Source organism: Oncorhynchus nerka, linkage group LG18 (assembly GCF_034236695.1).
Source record: "Oncorhynchus nerka isolate Pitt River linkage group LG18, Oner_Uvic_2.0, whole genome shotgun sequence".
In the NCBI taxonomy this organism is placed as follows: Eukaryota; Metazoa; Chordata; class Actinopteri; order Salmoniformes; family Salmonidae; genus Oncorhynchus; species Oncorhynchus nerka.
The window spans coordinates 41,859,045-41,869,250 of record NC_088413.1 but is presented as its reverse complement, the minus strand read 5'-3'; positions in this window follow the sequence as shown (position 1 = coordinate 41,869,250).

The window sequence follows — 10,206 nt, the reverse complement described above, 5'->3', positions numbered from 1 at the left end:
AGTTAGTTTATCAAAGCAAAGCTCTGTAGTAGAGTCAGTCACCTGTCCAAATAATGTTAGATCATTAATTACTTGAATCATGAATTTTAAAGGATTCAAACTGAGTCCTCTGATCGACATTCTGAGGACACTGGGGAGAGCCAAGATGCTGTATCCATGAAGACATGCTGCCCTCTGCTGCCCACGGAGAACATCTTACCTCAGCAGTTTTTCTACCTCGTCATACCCTAGTTAGCCACCAGGTGACAATGTTGGCTGTGTTCCTACAACACCAAGCCAGAGCCGTGCGGTCTGCAGAAGGGTCGAATAGAGATGAGGAATCATAAGGCAACATCATCATCATCACACACACACACACACACACACACATACATTGCACATAGATGCAACATGCCTGTCTCTCTCTAGCCCCTCCCTATGTGCTCTGGCTCCAAGGATATAAGTCATAGTTGTTACTTATATGACTTTAGTATAGCCCAAGAGGGAATAGTGTATACATATGTGAGTGTACGAGAGTGATTGGCTTTTCTGTACAGTATACTATTTACTTGAGTGTGACAAAAAGTTACAGTGGTTTCTTAAAGCTATAAGCATGTGTATATGAGGGAACTGTGTATAGTACGCTTTGTGCGTAAGAGTATATGAGTAAGTGTTCCCAATTGTTGAGTTTTGCTCTACACTACAGTACTTGAGTGGGATGGAGAGTTGTGTTGTGCTTTGGATGAGTGTTTCTCATGGAGAGAGATGCTGTGTGTGGGTGGATAGGTTAAAGAGAACATTAATAACATTGTACACAATAGGGACACCCCTCCTCTCTCTCTCTCCCTCTCTCTCTACCTCTCTCAGTATGATGGTTGGAACATCATAACCTTCCATTCAACATCATCTTCAACCTCATCTCCCAATCGTTTGTATATTTACTATTGTACCCTACAAATTCTGTCGTGAATTGTAATAACTGTCAATTCAAGAAGCCAATCTTTTCATGTAAAAACACAGAGGAGTAGAGAGATCAGATGTGGTTTCAAATCTACAGGAAACATGGACATCTAAACTCCTCCCCCTGCCTATGACGTCAATAGTGTCCCTCTCTCTCTCTTCACCCCTCCTCATCCTTCGCTCCCCCCTTTTCCCCCCAGCTACACAGCTGTACAGGAAATCAGTCATCCACCATCCACCACTGTCGCCACGGCAACACAGACGGGGAAATCAATTTTTATCAGCCTCTTTCCTTTTCTCTCTCTCTTTCACTCTCTCCCCATGTCTCGATTACTTTCTCGCTCTCTTAATTTCTCAGTCTTTTGTCTCACCAAATAATATGTAATTCTTACTAAACATGCATATTATTTTTATATTATTACGCGAAGCAGGATGATTCCGAAATTATGCACAAATGCTGCTGGCAGATCATTAGAGACGTGTGTGTGTGTGTGTGTGTGTGTGTGTGTGTGTGTGTGTGTGTGTGTGTGTGTGTGTGTGTGTGTGTGTGTGTGTGTGTGTGTGTGTGTGTGTGTGTGTGTGTGTGTGTGTGCGTGTGCGTGTCTGTGTGTTTAGGTGACAGTAGTGTCTCCAGTCCAACCATGCTGACTGACCTCTCATTAATCCCATGGGGCATCAGGGCAGGACCGTTCTCCCCTGCCCTGGACAACAGCTGCTGCTGGGGCCAGATGGTCACGAAGCAGATTTGAAATCCCCCAACCCTCTTTACCCCCGCCCTGATGCCAACCAAACCAACCCCACCCCATGGCCTGTTGCCCACACACTCACACTCTTCATCGGGAGACCCATTCAATCACACATCCTCTTATTATCTCTTAGAATTCGGATAGCTTTTTTTTCTGTCAAAGCTTCTTCTTATTTGAGTTTTTTATGTTTCAGGAATGTCTGTTTCTGCTGCTTGTCTCCCCTCTCACTCCTCTGCCATAAACACTAGCCTACCACCCCATACCAATTTATAATTGTAGTATCCTAATAATTATGAAAATAAAACAGAAGCCTGTAGTATATCTGGGAAGGAAAAACCGTTTCTGCTCAGCTTCTCCCCTCTCCCTCCTCTGTCACAAACACTAGCCTACCCTCACTATACCAATGTATAATTGTAGTAGCCATATCTGAGAGAGAGTCCTCTATCCGAGGGATTAGTAATCCAGTGCTTATTAAACTAGCTCATTAACTAAAACATCCTCAGTGACACCGAAACAGGGTTCAGAGATGATCCCATGAGCCGATAATAAAACATGATAATCAGATTACAAATCTCATTCTTTATCTTGTTGTATTCCGTGGAGGTTGTGGCCTAAAATTTTGATGTTTCTCCCTGGGGTTGTGTCCCTTATGACACCCTATTTCTCTCTGTAGTGTACTACTTTTGGCTTTTTTTTAAAAGCAGTGCACTACATATAGAATAGGCATAGGATGCACGCTGGCTTTAAACCATCCCTCCACTACTGAGTGAATTACACACCACCTCGCCCGGTTTGGGGTCAGGTCCATTTCAATTAAGTTGATTCTGATTCTGATTCCAGTTTCTGTCACTGAAAAGCATTGAGGAAAATATTAAGTTTATTGACTGAATCAAAATGGAATCAACTCCAACCCTGCTAGCTACCAAAAATACTCTCTGGTCTCCCCTATTACTCCCCTAGTACTCCCCTAGTACTCCTGTCTTTTCTGCTGCCGGAAGAGCAATATTTTAATAATGCATATGCAAATATGTAATAAGAATACACACATTTAGGCTAAATAAAATGTGTCTGATAAATATATAAAAAGAATTGCCTACACTTTGATAAAAATCTCTCTCTCCTCTCTCTCTTTCTGTGTGTCTCTCTAAATGGCATGAATGACAAGGTCAATGTTGCCAAAGTGAAGTGATACACACAACAATTATGAAGATTATGTTGTCGCTGTTGTTTTCATCATTTTATTTGTATCACTTCACTTTGGCAACATTGACCTTGTCATTCACCCCCCCCACACCTCATTGCTTGCTCTAAACCTGTTATTTCATATGCATTGCGACCTTGATATATAGGCCGAAAGGCCAAGACAATAAGAAGACACAGTGGCAGAATAAATTCAACCACACCTTTGTTTTATAACAAAACCAGATCGCAACCTCTGTCCAGCGAAGTCCACTAAGACTTTTGCATGTATAGTAACAAACAGTTGCATGACCTACATGATGGTCATGCAAGTACATTTTTCTGACATTTTCAGACCTATATCTAAACTATTGATTTAGAACCACAGAGAGTTCTTTGTAAAAAAAAATACATATATTTTAGTTTAGCCTTTATTGAACTAGTTACAGTAAGAACAAATTCTTATTTACAATGACCGCCTACTCCAGCCAAACCCGGACGGTGCTGAGCCAATTGTGCACCACCCTATGGGACTCCCAATCACGGCCGGATGTGATACAGCCTGGCATCCGTACCAGGGACTGTAGTGACGCCTCTTGCACTGAGATGCGGTGCCTTAGACCGCTGCGCCACATGAGGCAAAGAAAACAGGTGCTGCCTCCACTATCCCAGCATCATTTCAACTTTAACATCCCAACATTATCAAATCACCTATACTTAGTCTAATACGGTGACAACTAAAAGATACCAAAAACTATTTAGTCCAATCAACGTAAGTTAAATATGATGTGGCTGTCTATGGTTCTGATTTCTGTGTGTGTGTGTGTGTGTGTGTGTGTGTGTGTGTGTGTGTGTGTGTGTGTGTGTGTGTGTGTGTGTGTGTGTGTGTGTGTGTGTGTGTGTGTGTGTGTGTGTGTGTGTGTGTGTGTGTGTGTGTGTGTGTGCGCGTACACGCGCGCAAGTAGAAAAACATGTTGACTCTCCCTACTTGTAGAGAAACGCCAATGCCATCCTCCTTGATGAAACAATCTGTCACTCTGTCATACACTCTTATTTTTTTGTTGTCCTAGGCTACCTGGCTAAAATGCTTGCTCACTAGCTTAACTTCCAATCATGGGCAACGTTAGCTAGTTAACAATAACCTTCTACATCTAGCTACATGTTGAACTTCCATCCTCTCAGGCCAGGGGCACAACAATGTACAAATTAATGAATGGATCAGAATCGCCATTATAATCATTGCCCATAATGAAGAATTAGGAAAACCACAAGTCCAAATCACTATCTCCATCCATGGCTAATTTAGGAGAGGGCTAATTTTAGCTAGCTAGCCAGTGGAGGAAAACAACACTACAAGATGAAACAATTCAAGTGTTTCTGTCAATGACGTATGCTCTCAATGGGATTTGATAGGAGTGACACCAAATCCAAGCTGGCTTCCCTTAACCACGACCATTCACAGTAGAGCTCGCTCAGTTTAGATCAACGCTGATTGGAAAATGTTTGACACTTTTTTTTGTCAGGGGAGGCCAGATGCTCGCTGGCTTCTCTTGCCTTCAATGCTACGGGCAGCAACAATGTCATACTCATTTGGACTTTGTGGTTTGAAATGCGCCGCTCGACTGAGGGACCTTACAGATAATTATATGTGTGGGGTACAGAGATGAGGTAGTCATTAAAAAATAATGTTAAACACTATTATTGCACACAGAGTCCCTGCATCTTATTATGTGACTTGTTAAGCAAAATTTTAATTGTGAACTTATTTAGATTTGCCATAACAAAAGATTTGTATTTGATTTATTATGGATTCCCATTAGCTGCTGCCAAGGCAGCTACTCTTCCTGGGGTTCAGGCAAAATTAAGGCAGTTATACATTTGAAAAACATTGTAATACATTCATAACAGATTTCACAACATATTAAGTGTGTACCTTCATGCCTCTACTCTACTACCACATCTACCTCTGTATTTTGATCTGTTTTTTAAATCTAATCTTACTGCTGGCATGAGTTACTTGATGTGGAATAGAGTTCCATGTAGGCAGGGCTCTATTTAGTATTGTGCGCCTCCCATCGTCTGTTCTGGACTTGGGGACTGTGAAGAGACCTCTGGTGGCATGTCTTGTGGGGTATGCATGGGTGTCTGAGCTGTGTGCCAGTAGCTGAGATGTGTGCCAAACAGACAGCTCGGTTTATTCAACACCTCTCACAAATACAAGTAGTGATGTAGTAGTCAATCTCTCCTCCAGTTTGAGCCATGAGAGATTGACATGCATATGATTAATGTTAGCTCTCTGTGTACATCCAAGGGCCGCAGTGCTGCCCTGTTCTGAGCCAATTGCAAGTCCCTCTTTGTGGCACCTGACCACACGACTGAACAATACTGTAGCCTGGGCCTGGGCCTACTGGGCCTGTAGGACCTGCCTTGTTGATAGTGCTGTTAAGAATGCAGATCAGCACTTTATTATAGACAGACTTCTCCCTATCCTAGCTAATGTGGTGCCTTCCCGGGTGGCGCAGTGGTCTAAGGCACTGCATTGCAGTGCTAGTGGTGCCACCAGAGATTCTGGGTTCAGGCTCTGTTGCAGCTGGCCGCGACCGGGAGGCCATGGGGTGGCGCACAATTGACCCAGTGTTGACCGGGTTAGGGAGGGTTTGACCGGCAGGGAGATCCTTGTCTCATCGTGCACTAGCGACTCCTGTGGTGGTCTGGGTGCAATGCATGCTGACCAGGTCGCCAGGTGTATGGTGTTTCCTCTGACACATTGGTGCGGCTGGCTTCCAGGTTGGATGGGCATTGTGTCAAGAAGCAGTGCGGCTTGGTTGGGTTGTGTTTCAGGGGATGCATGGCTCTTGACCTTTGCCTCTCCTGAGTCTGTATGGGAGTTGCAGCAATGAGACAAGACTGTAACTACTACCAATTGGATACCATGAAAAAAGTATAAAAATATAAATAAAGGAGGATTGGTTGGATTATGGAGTAAAACATTTTTAGCTATATTTTGATAGGGGGTTCCGATTGTGTATTGTTTTTTTTATTGAGTAGTATGCTCGTGTGGTGGAGTAGATCTTCGTTGGCTATACTCAGCCTTGTCTCAGGGTAGTAAGTTGGTGGTCTGTTGATATCCCTCTAGTGGTGTGGCGGCTGTGCTTTGGAAGAGTGGGTGGGGTTATATCCTGCCTGGTCGGCCCTGTCTGGGGGTATCGTCGGACTGTCTCAATCTCCAGTATCTATACTGCAATTGTCTGAGGGGCTAGGGTCAGTCTGTTATTTCTGGTGTAATTCTCCTGTCTTATCGGTGTCCTGTGTGAATTTAAGCATGCTCCCTCTATTTCTCTCTCCCTCTCTTCCTTCCCTCCTGGAGGACCTGATCCCTAGGATCATGCCTCAGAACTACCTGGCCTGATAACTCCGGGCTGTCCCCCGTTCGCCTAGTCATGCTGCTGCTCCAGTTTCAACTGTTCTGCCTGCGGCTAGGGAACAGTGACCTGCTACACATGTGCATCAATAAGAACGAAAACAACACCGTCCACTTAATGATGTAATATAAATTAACGGCTCAAATTACCTACAGTGCTTTAAAAATGTTTAACAATTTAACAATATTTGAATAATAGATATACAAATATGTAATAGAAATGCACACATCTAGGCTAAATTAAATTAAGCCTATAAACATATAATAATAATAGCCTACACTTGAATAAAAAAAACTCTCCCTTTCTCTCTCTGTGTGTGCTATGTGCAACTGTCCACACAGGATAACATCAGCATGAATGGAGCTGAGGAAATGGTGATTCACAGAAAAGGTCTGGGGAATGAAGAATAACTAAGTAAGTGAGCCTTGTCCGAGCCAGAACGGCACATATTTTATTTAAAAAATGATAACCGTGTGTAAGATAACACTTCTAGGGGTTTGAGCACACACACACACACACAAAGCCTTTGCATAAACTGTGTGTGTATTTGGTTGTTAGTGCATGTTTCTGTTTGTCCACATGTATTTGTTAGGATGATTCTGTTCTGAATTTCTGTCTGGAATTTCTTTTTGCTTTAATCTTCTGTGGATTTAATATTCCAGTTGTCTAAAGATGAAAGCCTTTTGATTACAGGAGCTCAGCCCACACTTGTCTGTGTGTGTGTGTGTGTGTGTGTGTGTGTGTGTGTGTGTGACAAATCAAATCAAATCAAATGTATTTATATAGCTCTTCGTACATCAGCTGATATCTCAAAGTGCTGTACAGAAACCCAGCCTAAAACGCCAAACAGCAAGCAATGCAGGTGTAGAAGCACGGTGGCTAGGAAAAACTCCCTAGAAAGGCCAAATCCTAGGAAGAAACCTAGAGAGGAACCAGGTATTAGGGGTGGCCAGTCCTCTTCTGGCTGTGCCGGGTGGAGATTATAACAGAACATGGCCAAGATGTTGAAATGTTCATAAATGACCAGCATGGTCAACTAATAATAATCACCGTAGTTGTCGAGGATGTAGCAAGTCAGCACCTCAGGAGTAAATGTCAGTTGGCTTTTCATAGCCGATCATTAAGAGTATCTCTACCACTCCTGCTGTCTCTAGAGAGTTGAAAACAGCAGGTCTGGGACAGGTAGCACGTCCGGTGAACAGGTCAGGATTCCATAGCCGCAGGCAGAACAGTTGAAACTGGAGCAGCAGCACGGCCAGGTGGACTGGGGACAGCAAGGAGTCATCATGCCAGGTAGTCCTGAGGCATGGTCCTAGGGCTCAGGTCCTCCGAGAGAGAGAGAAAGAGAGAAAGAGAGAATTAGAGAGAGCATACTTAATTCACACAGGACACCTGATAAGACAGGAGAAGTACTCCAGATATAACAAACTGACCCTAGCCCCCCGACACAAACTACTGCAGCATAAATACTGGAGGCTGAGACAGGAGGGGTCAGGAGACACTGTGGCCCCATCCGATGATACCCCCGGACAGGGCCAAACAGGCAGAATATAACCCCACCCACTTTGCCAAAGCACAGCCCCCACACCACTAGAGGGATATCTTCAACCACCAACTTACCATCCTGAGACAAGGCCAAGTATAGCTCACGAAGATCTCCGCCACGGCACAACCCAAGGGGGGCGCCAACCCAGACAGGAAGATCACATCAGTGACTCAACCCACTCAAGTGACACACCCCTCCTAGGGACGGCATGAAAGAGCACCAGTAAGCCAGTGACTCAGCCCCTGTAATAGAGTTGGAGGCAGAGAATCCCAGTGGCAGAGACAGCAAGGGCGGTTCATTGCTCCAGAGCCTTTCCTTTCACCTTCACACTCCTGGGCCAGGCTACACTCAATCACTGAAGAGATGAGTCTTCAGTAAAGACTTAAAGGTTGAGACCGAGTCTGCGTCTCTCACGTGGGTAGGCAGACCATTCCATAAAAATGGAGCTCTATAGGAGAAAGCCCTGCCTCCAGCTGTTTGCTTAGAAATTCTAGGGACAATTAGGAGGCCTGCGTCTTGTGACCATGGCGTATGTGTAGGTATATACGGCAAGACCAAATCAGAGAGATAGGTAGGAGCAAGCCCATGTAATGCTTTGTAGGTTAGCAGTAAAACCTTGAAATCAGCCCTTGCCTTGACAGGAAGCCAGTGTAGGGAGGCTAGCACTAGAGTAATATGATCAATTCTTTTGGTTCTAGACAGGATTCTAGCAGCGGTATTTAGCACTAGTTGAAGTTTATTTAGTGCTTTATCCGGGTAGCTGGAAAGTAGAGCATTGCAGTAGTCTAACCCAGAAGTAACAAAAGCATGGATTAATTTTTCTGCATCATTTTTGTACAGAAAGTTTCAGAGTTTTTCAATGTTAAGTAGGAAAAACAAATGTCCTTGAAACAGTCTTGATATGTTCATCAAAAGAGAGATCAGGGTCCAGAGTAACGCCAAGGTCCTTCACAGTTTTATTTGAGATGACTGTACAGCAATTAAGATTAATCGTCAGATTCAACAGAAGATATCTTTGTTTCTTGGGACCTAAAACAAGCATCTCTGTTTTGTCCGAGTTTAAAAGTAGAAAGTTTGCAGCCATCGACTTCCTTATGTCTGAAACACAAGCTTCTAGCGAGGGCAATTTTGGGGCTTCACCATGTTTCATTGAAATGTACAGCTGTGTGTCATCCGCACAGCAGTGAAAGTTAACATTATGTTTTCCAATGACATCCCCAAGAGGTAAAATATATAGTGAAAACAATAGTGGTCCTAAAACGTAACCTTGAGGAACACCGTTGATTTGTTGATTTGCGAGAGGACAAATCATTCACAGAGACAAACTTATATCTTTCCGACAGATAAGATCTAAACCAGGCCAGAATTTGTCTGTGTAGAACAATTTGGGTATCCAATGTCTCCAAAAGAATGTGGTGATCGATGGTATCAAAAGCAGCACTAAGGTCTAGAAGCACGAGGACAAATGCAGGCCTCGGTCTGATGCCATTAAAAGGTCATTTACCACCTTCACAAATGCAGTCTCAGTGCTATGATGGGGTCTAAAACCAGACTGAAGCATTTCGTATTCATTGTTTGTCTTTAGGAAGGCAGTGAGTTGCTGCGCAACAGCTTTGTCAAATAATTTTGAGAGGAATGGAAGATTCGATATAGGCCGATAGTGTTTTATATTTTCTGGGTCAAGGTTTGGCTTTTTCAAGAGAGGCTTTATTACTGCCACTTTTAGTGAGTTTGGTACACATCCGGTGGATAGAGAGCCGTTTATTATGTTCAACATAGGAGGGCCAAGCACAGGAAGCAGCTCTTTCAGTAGTTTAGTTGGAATAGGGTCCAGTATGCAGCTTGAAGGTTTAGAGGCCATGATTATTTTCATCATTGTGTCAAGAGATATAGTACTAAAACACTTGAGTGTCTCTCTTGATCCTAGGTCCTGGCAGAGTTGTGCAGACAACTGAGCTTTGAAGGAATACGCAGATTTAAAGAGGAGTCCATAATTTGCTTTCTAATAATCATGATCTTTTCCTCAAAGAAGTTCATTAATTTATTACTGCTGAAGTGAAAGCCATCCTCACTTGGGGAATGCTGCTTTTTAGTTAGCTTGCGACAGTATCAAAAATACATTTTGGATTGTTCTTATTTTCCTCAATTAAGTTGGAAAAATAGGATGATCGAGCAGCAGTAAGGGCTCTTCGATATTGCACGGTACTGTCTTTCCAAGCTAGTCGGAAGACTTCCAGTTTGGTGTGTTGCCATTTCCGTTCCAATTTTCTGACAGACAGGTAACAGCACAGTGTCAGAGCAGGGAAGAAGAAGAAGGAAGATGAATATATTCCATAATACATGAACAATCTACATGCAAAGATGAAAAAGTCAT